Source organism: Glycine soja, chromosome 13, assembly GCF_004193775.1.
Source record: "Glycine soja cultivar W05 chromosome 13, ASM419377v2, whole genome shotgun sequence".
NCBI classification, from domain to species: domain Eukaryota; kingdom Viridiplantae; phylum Streptophyta; class Magnoliopsida; order Fabales; family Fabaceae; genus Glycine; species Glycine soja.
Genome location: NC_041014.1, coordinates 2,684,526 through 2,704,634, shown reverse-complemented (window position 1 = coordinate 2,704,634; position 20,109 = coordinate 2,684,526). Strand labels below are relative to the sequence as shown.

The 20,109-nt window shown below is 32.0% G+C and overlaps 2 pseudogenes; one reads left to right on the top strand and one right to left on the bottom strand.

Annotated features, from left to right (window-relative positions):
- The first annotated feature begins 12,306 nt into the window (after positions 1-12,306).
- On the top strand, positions 12,307-14,358 carry LOC114382125 (annotated as a pseudogene).
- Positions 14,359-16,063: 1,705 nt separating this feature from the next.
- On the bottom strand, positions 16,064-18,955 carry LOC114382703 (annotated as a pseudogene).
- Between the last annotated feature and the right edge of the window lie 1,154 nt (positions 18,956-20,109).

The following is a 20,109-nucleotide window of genomic DNA, read 5'->3' as shown; positions in this document are numbered from 1 at the left end:
TGATTATAAAGAGACGTTTTCATCGGTCTCACGAAAGGATTCTTTCAAGATTATCATGGCATTAGTAGCCCATTATGACTTGGAGCAACATCAGATGGATGTGAAAAATGCCTTTCTAAATGGAGATTTAGAGGAGAATGTTTATATGGACTAACCAATGGGGTTCTCAGTTGAAGGAAAGGAACACATAGTGTGCAAACTAAAGAAATCAATATAGAGTCTTAAAGCAAGCTTCCTACCAATGGTATTTGAAGCTTAATGATACCATTGTTTCCTTTGGATTTAAGGAAAATACTGTTGATCGGTGTATATATCTGAGGGTCAGTGGGAGTAAGGTTATGTTTCTAATCTTGTATGTTGATGATATATTGCTTGTAACTAATGATCTTGGTCTTCTTCATGAGACTAAGAAATTTCTCTCTAGAAACTTTGAAGTGAAAGATATGGGTGAGGTAAGCTATGTGATAGGGATAAAAATATTTTGTAATAGATCACAAGGATTGTTAGGCTTATCTCAGAAAACATATATCAATAAAGTACTAGAGAGATTCAAGATGGAAAGGTGTTTAACATCACCTATTCTAATTTAGAAATGAGACAAAGTTAGTCTCGCACAATGTCCTAAAAATGACATGGAACAAAAACAAATGAAAGTAATTTTGTATGCATCAATTGTTGTTGCATCTGAAAGCTGAATTTGTAGTATGTTTTGAGGCTACAATTCAGGCTAATTGGCTGCGAAACTTTATTTCAAGGCTTGGAATTGTCGACAGTATTGCTAGGCCGCTGAAAATGTATTGTGATAACTCCGTAACAGTATTTTGTTAGAACGACAAGTACTCTAAGGGTGTTAAGCATATGGAATTGAAGTACTTTGTCGTGAAGGAAGAAGTTCAGAAACAAAGAGTGTCAATAAAATAAATTAGCACAAACCTTATGATATTTGACCCTTTAAATAAGGGATTACCGCCAAAGACATTATAGAACATGTTGAAAGTATGGGCATTATTGTTATTGATGACCTTTAAGTGTAATTTATCTTATGCATTTTAGTGACACTCTGAGCTCAATTATGATATGTTTCTGATTACTTGTTCTTTATGTTTGCATGCATGTTTGTGTTAGAGTAATGTTAACAAGTTTTGTCTTGAATGAAAGACATTATGTTGGACCAATTATGTACTCCTAACTAAAGGTCATATTAAGGAGAAGACTAATTTGTAGTACATGGAAGGGATTATGTCGGTTAGATGATGTACAACCGCCATGACTCGAATTGGTTCCTATTCTTAATCATGAAATTATGATGTACCCAATGTATAGAACAATTTAGTCAATTTTTAATGTGCATTATGTTAGTTAATCTATTTATTTATTTAGTCCATAATGTTTATTAATGTCACATGAGCCAAGTGGGAGAATGTTAGAATTAATGTCTCATGTGAAAGACATATGACTTATGTAGGGACTAATAAGTAAATAATTAATGATTAAGGGCTAAATTATAATTGGGCTTAATAGGAGAAGTTTCTAGATCTAACTGCTACTTGATGGGGGTAGTGGTTATAAAAGGGGCTTAATACCCACTAACGTGAAAAAAGGTCCCCTTCCTGACCAGAAAAGTGTTCTCTCTCACCCATAGTCATCACGAACGGAGAGAGGCAGAAAAGAAAAGCCTAAGGAAGTGAAATCTTATTTCTCTCCTCTTTCAAGGAAATCAAAGTGCATTGGAGAGAAGTTCCTATGGAGAAAGGTACAAGTCTTCCTATGGAGAAAGGTACACATCATTATCTATTGTTTATTGATTGTTTGTGAGAATCATAGGTTTCAAGATCCTGTTGTTTCCTATAATTGATAGTCTAGGAAACCCCTTAAAGTTTTACAGACTCTACTCCCAAAAGCCCTGCAACAAGCTGTTCATGCATGTGCAACATGTGCACATTGTCATTATGTGACATGGAGGAGTGAAATTGGATTTAAGAGAAGTAATTTGTTTTATTGAAAACTTAAAAATATTAATTTCAAATGATTTAAAAGTTTGAAAAACGTGTATACTAAATATAAGTGTGAAATTTGGATTCAACTTTTCTCATGTAAGCTAAAGCAAATGGAACAAAAATAAATTAGGGGAAGAAATAATTAGCATGGTTGAAGCGCGCAAACGCTATCCTTAGAGGGAAAATGCCCCGAGTGCAATGGTAGAAAAATCTGATTGCGCTCCTTTCCCAAGATACGACAATCCGTTGGTTCCGATCGTGTGCAGTGAAAGGATCCTCGAACCTTCTGAACATCAATACTCATACTCTCAAAAATAAGTTTTTTATAAGTGAAGGAAGAAGGAGATATATATAGGTATAGACCCCTTATGCAACAATAAAATATGACCGACCAAATATGACCGTTGGAAACTAACTTACAGATGTCAAAACAAACATAACAAATTATTCACTCATTAAAACAAAATCATAGAAAGATAAAAAATCTAATTTTATGTAACATATTCTAAAATAAATATTTTATTTTATAAAATAGAATTAATATAAGTAATATATATTTATAAATTTTAAATTATAAAACAAATATTTACTAACATTCCCCCGCATAATTTAAAATTTTAAAATATATTTTTTAAAAGATAATTTGTATAAAAACGTAAGAGAAAGAGCATGTGACATTTTTTTTTCAATTTTCCTTTTCTTATATCTAGTTTATCACCACCTAACAGATTCTGTTTCTCAAGTTCATGTAATCCTCTTTCAGTAACATGACATAATCTCAAATGCCAAAGTTTTGTTTTATCAATCAATGTATTACTAGCTACTGATGCATGTCCAATAATAGTGGAACCTTCAAGAATAAATAAGCCATTACTTTTATTCTTGTTACCCTTGGCAATGACTAAAGATCCATTTGAAATCTTAAGAACACCATTTAAAGTTCTAGTTGAATATCCTAGATCATCAAACATGTTTATGGAAATAAGATTTATTTTGAGTTCTGGAATGTACCTTACATTTTTTAGTAGGTACTCTCTGTTATCAAATATCTTTAGTCTCACCGTTCCAATGCCTTGTACCTTGCAGGGGTAGTTGTCTCCTAGCAGTACAACTCCTGCTGGTTTCAGTTCTAGGGTTTCAAAATAATCCTTTCTCGAGTTGTTGTGATATGAGCATCCATAATCCATTCGATTTGTGTTTTGGTATTTGAGGCTACTAAAACACCTACACTCTCATAACCTTCAGAGGCTTCAACTATGTCAGCAGAGTCCAAAGATCCTTTATTGATCTTGTCTGGGCAGTCTTTCTTAAAATGACCAGTCTTGTGACAATTAAAGCATTTGAATTTTGTTTTCTGACCATTCTTTGAATCCCTTGACCTTGATCTGAACTTCTTTCCTCTTGTTCCCTTCTTTTCACTTCTCCCCCTTGAAATATTCAGGCTTTCACCATTATCCTTAGATTTGGAGTCTTGCTGTTTTTGCATCTCCTTGGTCCTTATTGAGGTCTAGACTTCTTCTAAGGTAATGTCTTCATCTTTGCCATAAAGAATTGCATCCTTGAAATGTTCAAAGGATTTTGGTAAGGAATTCAGAAGCAAAAGAGCTTTATCCTCCTCGTCAAGCTTTACTTCAATATTTTCCAAATCATCAAGGATTTTGTTGAAATCAGCCAATTGGTCAGTGGCTGTTCTTGACTCTGTCATCTTGAAGGTGTACAGTTGTTGCTTCAAGCATAGCCGATTTGCAAGGGACTTTGTCATATACAATGACTTCAGTTTCAACCACATTGAGGCTGCTGTCTTTTCTCTTGCAACTTCTCTTAAAGCTTTATCTCCAAGGCATAGAATGATTGCACTTATGGCTCTATCAATCGTTTTTTATTTCTCCTTTGAGTTTAGAGATTCAGACATCCATTCTTCTCCTTTAAGAGCTTTTGCACAGCCATGTTGAATCAAGATTGCTTCCATCTTGATCCTTCATAACCCGAAGTCATTTTCCCCTGAAAACTTCTCAATATCGTACTTTGTTGTTCCCATCTTTCTTGATCTTGATATTGTTCCCACACACGGTGCCACTTGTTGGTTCTTGTTCCCCACTTTTGTTGTAGAACTTCCACAAGATCAAAGAAAAGAAAATACAACAAAGCAACAAGCAAGAATCTACACCATGAGTTTACGTGGTTCGGCAATGTGCCTACATCCACAGGAAATGCAACTCATCATCATCACATTGATCTTGAAACATTGCAAGTTCAATACAAGCAGCAACTAGCTTTGATCTCTCTTGGTTTCTCTTATCCAAAACCTCCCTCAATCTCCTAGCTCTCTTTTTCTATTGAACTCTCTGTTTTTCTGCAAGAAAACTCTATTTTTCAGTCTCTTTATTCAATGAATAACATGATCAAACATATATACACTCTAGATGCTAGTCCTAGGAACAAAGGCTATACTTTGGTTCCAAAACTAATTCAGTTATGGCAACTTAATTTAGTTATGACAGCACAACTTAAAACCTTCCCACTTGTACCTTTTGTGATTTTGAGTTACACACCACAGACGTCCATTGTTGTAACTAAATAATGGGCTTTAGTCTCATTCCCCTCAATGATTCAAGTACTTGTTGATGCGTCAACCCTTTTGTAAGCGAATCCGCATTATTGTTTTCTAACCTGACAAAGTCAAGAGAAATGACACCATGAGAAATCAAATTTCAGATAGACTTATGTCTCACTCTTAAATGTCTTTTTTTTTCATTAAAATTTTTGCTAGTAACTTTAGATATAGCAACTTGACTATCACAATGCATTGGAATTGGAGGTATAGGCTTATTCAAAAATGGCAAATCACATAGCAAATTTTTAAGAAACTCAGCCTCACTAGTAGCAGTATCTAAGGCAATAATTTATGCTTCCATAGTAGAATGTGAAATAATAGTTTGTTTAGTAGATTTCCATGATACTGCACCACCAGTTAAAGTAAAAACATAACCACTTGTCAATTTTGTTTCATCAGAATTAGAAATCCAATTTGCATCAGTAAACCCCTCAATTATTGTAGGAAAACATGTATAATGAATGGTTCCTTTTAAGTACCTAAAAACTCTTTCTAATGCAATCCAACGAGAATGATTAGGATTATTAGTATACATTCCCAATTTACCAACTGCATATGCAATGTCAAGCCTAGAGAAGTTTCTCAAATGCAACAAAGAACCAATAATTTGAGAATATTTATGTGAAGAAATTCCTTTACTCAAATTTTTCTTTAACTTAAGGGATGAGTCATAAGGAGTAGAAACAAGTTTCACATCAAAATAATTAAACTTCTTCAATAGCTTTTCAACATAGTGTGATTGGGTTAAAATCATGCCATCATTTTTATTTATAACCTTAATACCCAAAATCACATCTACAGGATCAAGGTCCTTCATATCAAAATTTCTAGACAAGAAAGACTTCACATCATTTATGAATTGCATATTACTACCAAATATCAATATGTCTTCCACATACAAACATAAAATGACATATTCACTATCATCAAATTGTTTCACATACACACATTTATCAATATTATTGATTTGAAAACCATACGAAAGAACAACTTGATCAAACTTTTTGTGCCATTGCTTTGGACCTTGTTTCAAACCATATAAAGATTTAACAAGTTTCCAAACTTTCTTTTCCTTCCCTGGTTCTACAAAGCCTTCAGGTTGGCTCATATAAATTTCTTCTTCTAATTCACCATTTAAAAAGACAGTTTTTACATCCATTTGATGAATTTCTAGATTAAAAACACAAGTAAGTGCAATTAAAACCCTAAAGGTAGTAACTTTAGAAACGGGAGAATATGTATCAAAGAAATCTACACCTTCTATTTGTTTACACCCAATCACAAAAAGTCTTGCCTTAAATTTTTCTATAGATCCATCAGTTCTTAATTTCTTTCAGAAAACCCACTTACAACCTATACTTTTACAACCAGGGGGAAGATCTGTAAGAAATCAAGTTTTCTTAATTTTAAGAGAACTCAATTCATCGTTAATAGCTTCTTTCCAAAAAGGTGCATCAATAGACTTATGGTCTCGCCATAAGTTTTAGGATCATCTTCAAGCAGAAAAGAGCAAAGTTCAGAACCAAAATCCTTAACTTGTTTAGATCTTTTACTCCTCCTAGGTTCAAACACAATGTCCTTATTAGTGTTACTACAAGATGACAAATTAGAACAAGAAGTATCACAAACAGATTTAGACAATTTATTTTTCAAAGGAAAAATATTTTCAAAGAAAGTGGCATCTCTAGATTCCATAATAGTACCATTAGAAATTTAAGACACTTCTTACTTAACTACCAAAAATCTATAAGTAGTACTATGCAAATAATATCCAACAAAAACACAATCAACAATTTTTGGTCCAATTTTCCTTTTCTTATTAATGGGGATGTTAACCTTTGCTAGACACCCCCACACTTTAAGATATTTTAGATTTGATTCTCTTTTTCTCCATAGCTCATAAGGGGTTTTTTTCAAAAATTTTATAAGGCACTCTATTAAGAATATGACATGCAGAATACAAAGCTTCACCCCACATATTACTTGGTAAACCAGAACTTACAAGCATAACATTCACCATATCAAGCAAGGTATGATTCTTTCTTTCCGCAATACCATTAGATTGAGGAGCATACGGAGGTGTCACTTCATGAATAATACCATGCATTTCACAAAAATTATTCATGTCTAAAGATGTGTATTCTCCACCTCTATCGGAACGTAAAATTTTAATTTTTCTTTCTAATTGATTTTCTACTTCTGTCTTATATACTCTGAATTTATCAAACAATTCACTTTTGTGATTAACTAAATACACATAACAATATTTGGAGAAATCATCAATGAAAGTAATAAAATATCTCTTACCACCACGTGTTAACACATCATTACTATCACATACATCACTATGAACCAATTCAAGCAAGTTAGTTTCTCTTTCAATACATGTAGTAAAACTCTTTCTAGGTTGATTTGTTTGAATGCATGTTTCACATTTTTGTTTTAAATCAATGGAAGCCTTAGGAATAAGATTAAGAGACATCATTCTTTTGATAGAATTCAAATTCACATGTCCAAGCCTAGCATGCCACATATTAGAACATTCAACATTTGCAACAAAAGAAGAAATATTGGATATTTTATTAATAGAATGAGACATAAGACTTAACTTAAACAAACCATCACAAATGTAGCATTTACCAATAAAAACACCACATCTCGTAATGACAACTCTATTGGACTCAAAAACAACCTTGTACCCTTGTTGGACTAATAAAGAAGTACTTATTAAATTTTTCCTAATATCAGAAATATGATAGACTCCATCTAAAACAAGAAAATTCCCTGAAGATAGCTCTAGCTTCACTTGACCTTCTCCTAACACATGTGTCATGCTCTGATTCCCCATGCTCACAGTATGTGTGCTTGATTCCTAATATAAAGAAAATAATTTTTTATTAGCACACACATGAGCATTAGCCCCAGAGTCTATAAACCAATCATTTGAGTTAAAAACACAATGTAACTCAGGGCTAGTGACATGGTACCTGTCAGATGGGGAATCAGAAGCAACACCGGTGGTAACAATAGTAGCCTAAGGTTTAGGGAAAGATGTAGGCTGGCGATGACGTTGAAAACAATTTTTGGCCAAATGATTAGCTCGCCCACAAACAAAGAAAAAAAATTCATTCCCTGAATTTTTATCCTTAGGCTTATTGTTGTTATTAAAAGCATTGTTCTTATGTTTAGAAAAAGAAGGCTTTCTACTAAATTTATTTTTGTTAAACCCATGCTTTTTGAAGGACTTAGAGAAAGGTTTGCTAGAGCTCTCAACAAGATAGGCCTTAGAGTGAGAATCAGATTTTTGCAAGTGATTTTGAGATGAACGATGTTTATGCTCAATGCGGAGACTGACAAGCAAATCATCAAAGGTGAAACCTTCATGTTTATGTTTCAGGCTTCGAGCAAAATCAGTCCACGAAGGAGGCAATTTTGAAATCATGAAAGCCACAAACAAAATGTCAGGCCAAGCAATTCCTTTCAATTTCATGTCATAAACAATGTTTTCAAATTCATGGATCTAATCTGAAATAGATTTTCCATCAATCATTTGAAACTCAATCATTTTTTCACAAGAGTGTCGACTTAAACCTTTTTTAGCAGATCCATATTTCAATTCAAGTGCTTCCCACAACTCAACATAAGTTTTGGTATGGCAAAAATTTTTATATATGTTATCAGCCAAAGCACTTAAAATGCGTCCATGACATAAAATATCTTTATTAGAAACAACATGCTTAGTGGTAGAAGATTCTGTTGCATCAGTTTGAACTATATCAATAGAGGAAGTTGAAGTTTTTATTTCTCTTTTAGAAATCACAAAGTATAAATCCAATTCAGTAAGCCAAAAATTCATTTGTTGTTGCCAACAGAAAAAAAAATTCACCCGTAAATTTTTCAGGATTATTGGAAAATGACTTAATCATATCCATGGCGGACATTTGGATAAAATAGAATGCTACTGCAGAAAAGACTATGCAAGAAGAAAGTGAAAAATTTTCTCTCTAAGATGGTTAGAAAATAAAATAAAATGAAAGAAATAAATAAGAAGAAAAATGCAAATCCTTCAATTAAATGACAAAATAACAGTAGTAAAATAATTTTAATTGACACCACATGAATCAACAATGCACTATATCATACAATAAACACAAGGAAAAAATAAACTAGGGGAAGAAATAATTAGCCTGGGTTAACGCGTGCAAACGATATCCTTAGAGAGAAAACTCCCCCACTGCACTGGTAGGAAATCTAATTGCGCTCTTCTCCCAAGATACGATAACCCATTGTTTCCAATCGTGTGCAGCGAAAGGATCCCCGAACCTTATGAACACCAATGCTCTTACTCTCAAAAATAATTTTTTTATAAGAGAAGGAAAAGAAAATTTTAGGAAGAAAGAAACCAAATATGACTGTTGGAAACCAACTTACAGGTGTCAAAACAAACGCAACAAATTGTTGACTCATTAAAACAGAATCTTAGAAAAATAGAAAATCTAATTTTATGTAACAGATTCTAAAATAAATATTTTATTTTATAAAATAGAATTAATATAAGTAAGTTGGCCGAGGTTGAATGCTCATGTTAGTAAATATTTGTGTTATAATTTAAAATATATATATATATATATATATATATATATATATATATATATATATATATATAAAATTTAAATTATAACACAAATATTTACTAATGAACATTCAACCTCGTTGGCCAACTTAACCCGGAATGTGATGTTTTCTTCTTTCCATGGAGCCATTTGTCCAGGCTCTGATTTTCCAAGTATTCATAAAGAAGGAAGTTTGGAGTCCTCACTAGCATGACAACACAAAAGCTTCACTATATGTGAGTGCTGAATATTACCCAGGATCTCAACCTCAGCCAAAAACTCTTTCTCCAACTTGTCATAGAAAATAAATAAGTAACCTTCAACACAGCACACAATGCACGTATTCCTACTTGTACAACACTTAACAGCAACAATACCAGATTGATAGATAGATTCTTATGACTGATTGCATAACAGTATTGTGGAAATTACAGAGTTTAGGTAAAGGAAGAGAAAAATGAGAGAATAGTTACAAAAATTATAGGGTATTAATTTGCTTATAATCCATTATCATAGGTGTCATCTTCACCACAACACCTCAGCTTATAAGCCACCACATCTTCCTAGAAATTTTTAAATCCTTCATCCAAACACAAGGTCAGGGAAGGAAGGCCATTGATACTTTATCACTGGAGCTATCATAGCCACACCTGCTAGCCTGCACAAATGTTGACCTTGTGGTGAAATTAACAATCCATTTTCAACATAAAAAGGGAGAATTTTGACCAGTTTGGCATGAGAAAATGTTATTTTCAGAAATAGTTACTGAAAATGTTATTTTCACAAATAGTTATAGAAAATGACTTTGTGCTTTTATTTTTAGTTTCTTTCTGAAACCAAACATTGTTTAGAAATGTAATGTCGTTTTCATAATTATTTGTGAAAATAAAAAATGAAAATTGGCATTTTCTGAAACCAAACATATGTTTAGAAATGTATATTTTGAGGCTTGTAATTTGCCTGTTGGGTATGTAGTTGAAACAACTCCAGGTAGCATATGATCCCATTGAGACACCGATCAAATAAAATTTTGACCCTATCTGTAACAGATCAGCAAGCTCTTCAATGTCAAGTGCTTCACTTTTCAGTGAGCGTTAAGATATGATCTTTGCCATTATAAAATCAAGGATAAAATAGGATTGTAATCCTATTAAATATCCGAATTTTGTGATTGTTTCTTTACATTTTTTTCTTGATTAATTAGCAAATTTTATGTTTATTCTCTGTTAAAAAAAAATTCGTTTGCTTTTAGTCTTTTCCAAAGGGATAGTAATAAATGAAAAAAAAACATTAGAAAGAAAACACGAATTTGTTAATTTATTAGTGACTAAAAAAGGTACAAGGGACCAAAAATAAAATAGTTATTTTATCCAAGAGCAAAAATGAAAAAAAAATTATATTAAAAAAACTCAAATATTTATTAGGAATCACCGACATATTTTAGCTTAAAATCACATATCCTTATGCTCATTCACACTTTCAAGCCAAAGCCAACAGCTAGTAGAGCCTATAATCCTGTAATTATGGTATTCTGCGAGCCTTTGCCTCAGCTTCATAAACCGGCATAATACCATAATTACAGCATGTATAGGCTACAACAAATTCTCCTATTTTGTTCCCGATGCATGCTCAAATACGTACCAAAGAATCCTGATTCTTGATAAAAGTTTCAATTTGACTTTCAAGCACCACGAGTTCCATAAAAATAGATTCGGATGGATAAAACTTAGTCAAACAAATCAATTTTTTCTTATCAAATGCAAAAAATGAATCTCTTAAATTTAAGCTTCTTATACAAAATATCAACTTAGTGTTCATCTCCATAAATCTATTATTTAGCTCTTGAACTTGTCTATTAATTACTTGATAAAATAATTCAAGTTGAAAATGATGGACATTTGAAACTTTTTGAACTTTTGGCTTTGATCATCTTATTCTTATGCATCATCCATATTTGGAATGTCAATATCTGGCTTTACACAAAACAATGAGCATGCACTTTTTATTTTAATGAATGTCATGTTTTTTTGGGTTTTGGCAATTGGCCGTAGTTGTTGCTTCGGGGAAAGGGGGACATCAAATTTTGAATATGGACAAAATATTCTTTTTCCATATATTAACAAGAAAAAAAAAATCTTATGGGGGAGTTGCCCCCACAAGACATAGAGTGCACCCGCCATTGGTGTCAATAAGGAGTGTCTGGGTTCCTAAGTATCAAAATAAATATATTATATTATTAAATGTATTCTATTATTAAATTTAATAAATTAATTGTCCCTTCAAATCATAATAAACATTGAGTAAGAAAAAAAAAGTATAAAAATAAATGTTATTTTATTTTTTCAATGTAAAATTAGTGATTTTTTTTACTTATATCTCTTATAATATTAATAATGAATAAAAAATAAAAATAAATTAATCAGATAAGATTAATGTTTAGCTTGATTCTTAACAAAATTTACTTTGATCTTTTAAAAAAAAGTATAAGATTAATTTTTTAAAATTTTTATTCTTTTTCGTCAATTTATTAATATTTTGTTGTATTCACAAGGACAATTATAATGGAATGAAGAGAATATGTATTTAAAAACATTGAAAATTTTATTTTTATTATTATTGTTAAGGGAATTAGTGATAAAACATATTTAATGCTGGTTAAAATATAAAATTTTAAATATATATATATATATATATATATATATATATATATATATATATATATATTAATAAACTAATAAATATATAAATGTATATCCTTAATGATTGACTACATAATATGCTATTGGAAAGTCAATTGTACTTACAATGAATTAATTATAATATTTCTTAAATATAATGTATTTATTAAATTTAATAAATGTCTCATATGAGTCAATTTTACCTATAAACACTAATTATGATATTTTATTAGAATGATGACTAACCAAACACAGTAAGTAACTAGTATTTCCCCAACATATCAAATCCAAAAATTAAATGGCATTATCTTGCCACGTGGCATTCCCTTGTATTGCTGCAAGAACCAAAAGGATCGTTATATATAAATGCATACATAGGTGACATTATGTATCATATCATCACTTGGGGAAAAAAAAGGCAAAAGTAAAAGATGGCACCTTACCTTTCTAGAGATACAGCCTCTATTTTTGTTTTACTTGCCTCACTAGTCCTTCCCTTGATTCTCCTAGACTATTCTTCTTCTGTGTTGTTTGCAAGTGCAAAATTCCCAAAATCCAAAGATGCTGATCTGTTAGAATTTGCTCTCAATTTGGAATACTTAGAGGCTGAGTTTTTCTTGTTTGGGGCTTTGGGGCATGGATTAGATGTAGCTGCTCCAAACCTAACTGGGGGAGGACCCCCTCCCTTGGTGCCGAAAAGGTTGAACTTGACAGTCTTACCAATGATGTCATCTTGCAGTTTGCTTTTCAGGAAGTTGGACACTTAAGGTTTTGTTTTATCTCTGCTCTTTGCATTTACAATTACTCTTAGGAGGAGAAAAAATAGAGAACATTAATATCTCAATGGTTTTGTCCTAACTAATTGCAGGGCCATAAAGAGCAAAGTGAGAGGGTTCCCTAGGCCATTGCTGGATCTAAGCTCAAAATCTTTTGCCAAACTAATGGACAATGCATTTGGGAAACCTCTGGTTCCTCCCTTTGATCCCTATGCTAATTCACTCAACTTTATAATTGCATCTTATGTGATTCCCTATGTTGGCCTAACTGGTCATGTTGGTGCCAATCGACTGCTGCAAAGTGCTACTTCTAGGGAGGTAAAACCCCCAAATCAACTCATCTAATATATTCATGTATATAAACTTGGCTCATTATCTGGGGATAAAAATCTAGAGGCATCAGTTTCTTGTCACCCACATATTTTAATCATTTTTAAAATGTATAGTTTCGTGTATTTCAATTAAAAAAAAATTATCATATCTTTTTTGAATAATAGTATTTGTCTCTTAAATTTTATTATTTTGTAAATACACACCTGATATATTGGTTACATGTATCCTAATTCATCATTAAACTTTACTCTCTTTACTAACCAGTCTTTGTATATGTGGAATAAATTTAATCTCTATGTCGAAAGTATATTATAATAAATATTTATTTAAACTATAGGATTAATATATATTTCTTGGTGACATTTTTAAAGTAACTTTTAATTAAATATCATTGAGTAAAGTTAAGAAAATAATACTTTGAATATTTCATTTTCTTATAAATACGTAATTATTTAAATTGGCTATTTTTAATTGGGTAAAATATATATTTATTTCTAATAGTTTAAAAAATATAATTCCTTAATGGAATCGATTTTATAATATATATATATATATATAATTTTTTTCCTCTTATGTTACTCCAAAATCAATTATACTCCTATCATATAATTAGTGAATGCATAATAATCAAAGTGAATGCATGAAATAAAAAATTATACTCCTATCATATAATTAATGAATGCGTAATTTCAATTGATTACTCACTAATTAATGTAATTTGTTAAATGAAAGAAAAATAAAAGAACTAAAAATAAGTTGTCTGAAATATTTTTATTTCGATATCAGAAAAAAGTGTGATCGAATAATGACAATGTGTGTGTATACATGAACAACTTGTTGCGGGGCTTCTAGGAGTAGAGTCCGGACAAGATGCAGTTTTAAGAGAATTGTTGTATGAACGTAAAGAACAGTTGGTGTCACCGTATGGAGTGGCCGTGGAAGAGTTCACAAACCGCATTTCTATACTTAGGAGCAAGTTAGGAAATAGAGGTTTGAAAGATGAAGGCATTGTTGTGCCTACAGGGCTGGGTGCCGAGGGTAGAGTTAGAGGTAACATTCTTGCTGGTGACGTAAACTCACTGGCATATTCAAGGACTCCTGAAGAAATATTGAGGATAGTATATGGAAGTGGTGATGAACATGTTCGTGGTGGTTTCTATCCTAAAGGAGCAAGTGGTCACATAGCTCAATGTTACTTAAAGTAAACTACATTTGTTTAGGACTTTTATAGATTATATAACTTGTCTTTAATCCATTGCTAATTTCCTTGTTGGTAATTAAATATTTTTCATGGGTGAAGACCTTGAAAAAACGTTTGATAATATGCAAATAATATATAAAGTGAGAAATTGGGATTTGAATGTGATTTATTGAGATTTAACTCTGAGTAATTTAGCCTTTAGTTAGTTATCCGTGATATAAATGCAAAAGTCAAATTTTTGTTGGGATTTAGGTCTGGATAATTACTAATTAGTTACTAGTGAAGTCAAGAAAAATGATACTAATTTTTTTCGATAACCTACCGAGGGTCAAGCCCTCAATAATATATATATATATATATATATATATATATATATATATATATATATATATATATATATATATATATATATATATAAAATATGGTTTGTGATAAATATTTTTTCATGAATAATTAATATAATTGGAAACATAATTGTTAAAAAAAAATGGAGGAGTAATTAATGAATTTGGAAAAAAAAAACATGGATTACATTGAACCGTACATTTCTCCAAACACACGCGTGTGCTACCTATTGTTAAAATAATTTATGGCAAACTTAAAAAATTATTGGCTGAGTCGCGGATAATGTTGCTTTCTTTAAGATGTTTCATGGCACTGCCAAAAATTGTGCAAGCAGACTGTCAACCACGAAGTCTCCATGATAAAATAGCCCAGATCACTGTATAAGATTCCCATTGCACTGAGGGAACCTTTCTAGAATTACACCCTCTTGTATGATTAGAAAAGTCACTCTAAAGCCACCTGAAAATATGACTTGAAAAGTCACTCTAATAGCCAACCGAAAATTTAGTGCAACAGAAAGAAAGAGGGAGAAGTTTGTCGGAAATGCATCGGCTGAGATTTGGGAGGGAGAAAGAAAAGTTGAGGAAATGCTTCTCAACTGGGACAAGAAAAAATGAAGAAAGGGACTCTCTATATATAGGGAGTGAAACACTATTCAAGTATTTACCCTACGCGATGTGGGACTTGAAGCTTTTTTTCCTTTTTTTCTTTCAAACTTTCACCCATTGTCTCCTTTGTTCTAACAACTTTCCTCATAGTTAAAGAAAACATCATCTTTTGTTGCCAACGTTTGAAATTTGATCAGTATGCAAAATGCAAGCATTTGAGATTGGCCCACTGCACTCCCTCATCCTCTCCAATCCCAAGCTGATAGATGAGTCGTCTAACCTCATTTTCTCTTGTGAACAAACCTTGGAAGAAGAATCAGCTAAGCCCAAACCCTGCAGAAAACGTTCCCTCCTCTCCTTCACACTAACAGGCTCCTTCACACTTAAAGCAATAGTGGATAGATTTCCATAATTTGTAATGACACAAAATCAAACCCTGATACATACACACACAGAGACACACAGACACAGACACAGACACAGACACAGACACAGACAGACACAGACACAGAGACACAGAGACACACACAGAGACACAGACACACAGAGACACAGACACACAGACACACAGACAGACACACAGACACACAGACAGACACAGACAGACACAGACAGACAGACACACACAGACACACAGACACACACACACACAGACACACAGACACACAGACACAGACACACAGACACAACTTCAATAAAAAAGAATTTAAAAGAGTCCTAAGCTATTTAAATAATCCGCCAAAAAAGCATTATACTATAAGCTATTTAAAAGATTCATTGAATCTATACTATTCCTATATCATGCACAAATTAATACCTTAACACATAATATAATATTGATCGGCAATGATCAAAGTTGTCAATAAACTATTACGTACATTCCTTTTAGAAATATATATTACCAAAAAGACTCGATTTTTGATAAATTATTTATAAATTGTAGCCATATTATCAAGCAGCATGTATTCTTATTATGATATTTTACAGTGATAAGGTAGGCATACAATTTCAAGAAACATATATGCTCTAGCTTTAGGTTGTTTTCAAGTAATATTTAACTATTCTACCACTTGCTCCTTTAGGATAGAAGCCACCGGGAACATGTTCATCACCTCCTCCATATATTATCCTTAATATTTCCTTTGGAGTCCTGGGATATGACAGTGAATCTTTGTCGCCGGCGAGAATGTTGTCGGTGACTCTACCCTCAGCACCTTGCTCTCTAGGCACCACAAGACCCTCATCTTTCAAACCTGAACCTCCTAGGTTGTTCCTAAGCATTGATATGCGATCTATGAACTCTGCCACAGTCACATTGTATGGTTGCACCGATAACGTTCGATGTTCATACAACAATGCTCGAATAACCGCATCTTGCCAAGACTCTACTCCCAAAAGTCCTGCAACAAGTTGTTCATGCATGTGCAACATGTGCACATTGTCATTGTGTGACATGGAGGAGTGAAAATGGATTTAAGAGAAGTAATTTGTTTTATTGAATAACTTAAAAAATATTAATTTCATATGATTTAAAAGTTTGAAAGACATGTATACTAAATATAAGTGTAAAATCTGGATTCAACTTTTCTCATGTAAGCTAAAGCAAATAATTTTAGTAATTGATGAGAAATTTAATTATTATTCTCATTTGCCATGCTTGTAAATACAAGTAATATGAATTGTTAATTTTCTTATATTACTCCTTTTACTGTCTAGAGTGAGTTGTTCAGTCAGATCGGTGAAATTCATATATATCATGTTGTCAAACATGATTGCCAATTGGTGATGGATTTTCTTTCTTTCTATTAACCCAAAAGTAACAGTGATGTTATTTTAACAATTCTCACGACGACATCTTTTATAACAAGGAGGGAGATATATACAAATAAATAAGAGAGATGTGTTAAACAAAACGAGTGATATAATTGACCAACAAAAAGATAGAAAGAAAAAGGAAATTATAAAAAAAAAAAAAAATTGGTGGGGGTAACCTTACTCATGGCTTAAAGCACGTGCGGTGTTAGCTAGGTTAGTTTTATTTTCGTTAAAATTTGTATCAATAATACATCAGTACTGTACGTCAAAATCAGAAAGTGATTTACGTCTAGACTTAAATTTATTTCATGAGTGTGAAACGAGCCTAAATTTATTATAGAGGAATTAATGGATTAGTTAGTTGTGTTGAATTTGAAGTTTTACCTTCTTGGAAGTAGCATTTTGCAACAGTGGATTAGCACCAACATAACCCGTGAGGCCAACATAGGGAATCACATAAGATGCAAGCTGATAGTTAGTTGATCGAATTAGCATAGGGATCAAAGGGAGGAATCAGAGGTCGCCCAAATGCACTATTCATTACTTTGGCAAAAGATGTTGTGCTTAGATCCAGCAATGGCCTAGGAAACCCTCTCACTGTGCTCTTTATGGCCCTGCAAAAATAATACAGTGCACACCAACACTTGAAAAATCTTCTCTGTGATTTTTTGTTTTCCTTTTAGAGATCTTATTATCAATGATATAGTTAAAATAAAGTATTATAGTATCTCTACATGATAGAGGTCAACAGAAAACTGAAAAGTAACAACAATAAGTGATTGAATTTAATAGTTTCTCATAAAATTATTGACTCTCAAATCAAAATAAAGAAGTATTAGAGTACCTCTACATAATAGAAGTCAACAGAAAACTGAGTAACAACAAAAAATAATTGAATTGAGTAGTTACTCATAAATTTATTAACTCTCCATATATAGTAATATGGAGGTCAACAGAAAATTATTTCAAGCAATATTAGAGCACCTTTACATGATAGAGGTCAATAGAAAATTGAAGAGTATTGACTCTCGATACATAATAACATGTAATATGAAGATATAATTATTTCAAACAATATTACTTATACTTCTAGATGATAGAGATGAACATATAGTAATATAAAGAAGACAAAATTATTTCAAGTAATATTAGAATACTTTTAGAGGCCAACGGAAGAATAACGACAACAAATAATTAAGTTTAGTAAGTCTAGTAGTTTCTCATACAAAATTATTTACTTTGGATCAAAATAAACTGTATATGTGAAACATAACTTTTATCTTATAAAAGTTTATAAGATTTTTTATAAGACTGGGGTACTAACAAAAATTCTTTAGATTTATTTACGACTTTTATTTTTATTTTTCATTTCAAAGATTTTATATTCACTAGGAATAATCAAATTAAAATAAAATATAACACTGGGAATAAAGTATAACAATGAGAGATAATCTTTAATCAAATTAAAATAAAATATAACAGTGAGAATAAAGTATAACAGTGAGAGATAATCTTTATCTTATTAAGAGAATTTGTAAGATTGAGTTGAACATTTAGGTGCCAACTTAAATTACAAGATTTTTGCCTAAAAGTAATTGTAATTTTAAGAGTAGCTAGAGACAGAACAAAACCTCAAGTGTCCAACTTCCTGGAAACCAAACTGCAAGATAATATTCCTGACAAGGCTGCCAAGTCTGGCCAATCTGACACCAATGGGAGGGGGTCCTCCCTCAATTTAATTTGGAGCAACCACATCCAATCCATGACCCAAAGACCCAAACAAGAAAAATTCAGCCTCCAAGTATTCTAAGTTTAAGGGAAATTCTAACAGATCGACATCTGATTCTGGGGCTGCTGCACTTGCAATGAACACAGAAGAAGAATAACATTCCGGAAACAGTAGTGGGAGGACAAGAGAGGCTAGCAAACAACAATAGAGACTCTGCTCTTGAAATTTGAGGTGCCGTGTTTTATTTTAGGCTCTTTTTGTTTTAATTGATGATATGGTACATGTACTGATGATCCAGGCATTTATATATAAATAACAATAACAATTGTTTTGGTCCAATTTTTGGAAATGCAAGGTGTCAAGAGGATGCAACTTAATCCAATTTTCGGATTTGCTACGTGGGGAAAATCCTAGCCGCTTGGATTTATGAATCATAAAGGTTTGCGTGATTAAATGTGTATTGTTTTTAATTTTTTACTTTCGTTCTTGGAAAAGCCTAACCGACTCTTTCTCCATTTGAATACTTGGTTTAGGACTATTCATGTACTTGGTAGTATTCAAAATTATTGATTAAAAATCACGTAATTTTATAGTTATAGTTTCTTATTTACATCACCAAATGGTACCCGTGCTTTAAATGCAGCACACAACTTTTGGGTTGTCAGGATCAACTATTGTATCTCACTCTTTTGAGCTTGTGTGAGGTTATATAGTCTAGATAGGTGATTCGGCACGGATACGATACGACACTATGATACATGGATTAGGTAATTTTTAAAAATTAAGGATACAATACATCCCAGATACAATAATAAAAAAATTATATATGAATACAAAATAAAATGTAATAGTGTTGGTGTTAAAATATAATGATGCAAATGATCTGGAGTGTTATTAAAATACTAAAAAAAATGTAAATTCTATTTTAACAAACACTGCAAACATAACTATTGAGAAGCAAAATAAATTTATTCAATAAAAATATGGTTTGTGCATTGTGTGTTGAGAGATCCACTCCCACTCGCCCTGGAATAATTATAAACCCCCTCACCGAAAATGAATTGTCACGCTCGGAGAAGAGGAAAAGGGTGTGTCGTGGTACAAGCAGTCATGTCATCGGTTAACATTCAATATTTTAGCACTGAATTCATGTGTATGTCTTTCTATATTTTTTCTTGTAATTACGTTACAATAAATTTCCTTATGTTTTAATACTTTAAATTAAGTAAACACTTTTGGAGACGCTATCATTTTGGTCCCTGAAATTTAAAAAATATAAAAATGATCATCAATTTTACATTTCGTTAGTCCTTACCGTTAGTAGTCTCCTAACATCGTTACTAAATGTGTGATGTGACACGTTAAGTCCCACCTGGACGCACACGTGACAAGCGTAATTG